Source organism: Octopus bimaculoides, chromosome 15 (genome assembly GCF_001194135.2).
Source record: "Octopus bimaculoides isolate UCB-OBI-ISO-001 chromosome 15, ASM119413v2, whole genome shotgun sequence".
Classification (NCBI taxonomy): Eukaryota; Metazoa; Mollusca; class Cephalopoda; order Octopoda; family Octopodidae; genus Octopus; species Octopus bimaculoides.
Window position 1 is genome coordinate 15,897,542 of NC_068995.1, and position 1,462 is coordinate 15,899,003.

At 37.8% G+C, this 1,462-nt stretch overlaps 1 protein-coding gene across 1 annotated transcript in view; it reads right to left on the minus strand.

The window, feature by feature from the left end:
* The window catches only part of LOC106882530 (inter-alpha-trypsin inhibitor heavy chain H3), a 53,193-nt gene that overhangs the window by 31,289 nt on the left and 20,442 nt on the right, over positions 1-1,462 (minus strand). The window lies entirely within an intron of this gene.

Consider the following 1,462-nt stretch of genomic DNA (forward strand, 5'->3'; position numbering starts at 1 on the left):
AACCGATGAGAGAGTCCGTGATATATATATATATATATATATATATATATATATATATATATATATATAGGGGGTGTATGCGTATATATATATATATATGTTTTGAACAATATCTGTGACAATCTTGGTCGTATAACTTGTGTAGGTGTCGAATAACTCCTTCATTTTGTTGCCGGTAATCTCAGGTGTTCGGCTAGATTCAAGACCAAAAAAAAAATTTTGCGATGTTGAATTGTCAAATATCTAATAAGTGCGCATGTGCATGGGACAGAGTAAAGTCAACTATTTCAGTGCTTGAACAATACCAGTACGAACTTTTGGCCAACCTAATTCTGAGTGTTTTTGAAAATTAAAATAAAAGCGTCCTTTTCGCTTTTATCGTTTACCTCTTTCAGTCACTGGACTGCGTCCATGCTGGGACAACGTATATATATGATGACCATCCTCATGCCTTCCGTCTACCAAATTCACTCAAAATGCATTGGTCAGTCCGGGCTCTTGTGGAAGACATATTCCCAAGGCGCTATCTTCTAGGGCTGAACTCCAAAATACTTGGTTCCAAAGCCATCTTCTTAATCACTCAACCACCACAACAACTAGCTGTATCACGAAGGGAATTTTACCTGTGTCTTTTGTTCATTTAAATCTACGTCAATAATTCCTCGTTTATTCTTTTAACTTATAATGAACGACATTCCAGTAATAAGAATTTCATAGAGTTGAGAAATAGTCGGAATGGCAATTAACACTGAGTTGTCTTTTCTCGTCAAATGATAACATATTTCATATGCCTGGTTTTCAGTAACTGCCCTTATCAGGGTAGCATGTATGAGGTGCAGTTCAGTTGTCGACGACTCGATCAAGTAACTAGTATTCATATCAACATTCAGAGATGCCTAACATAGAAACAATTGTACATATCTATCTATCTATCTATCTATCTATCTATCTATCTATCTATCTATCTATCTATCTATCTATCTATACACACACACACACACACACACACACACACACACACACACACATATATATATATATATATATTTACTCTTTACTCTTTTACTTGTTTCAGTCATTTCACTGCCGCCATGCTGGAGCACCGCCTTTAGTCGAGCAAATCGATCCCGGGACTAATTCTTTGTAAGCCTAGTACTTATTCTAACGGTTTCTTTTGCCGAACCGCTGATTTACGGCAACGTAAACACACTACCAACTGTTGTCAAGGTATGTTGGGGGGACAAACACAAACACATAAACATATACACACATACATACATATATATACATATATACGACGGGCTTCTTTCAGTTTCCCTCGAACCAAATCCACTCACAAGGATTTGGTCGGCCCGAGGCTATAGTAGAAAACACTTACCCAAGGTGCCACGCAGTGGAAATGAACCAGGAATCATGTGGTTGGTAAGCAAGCTACTTGCCACACAGCCACTTCTGCGCCTAT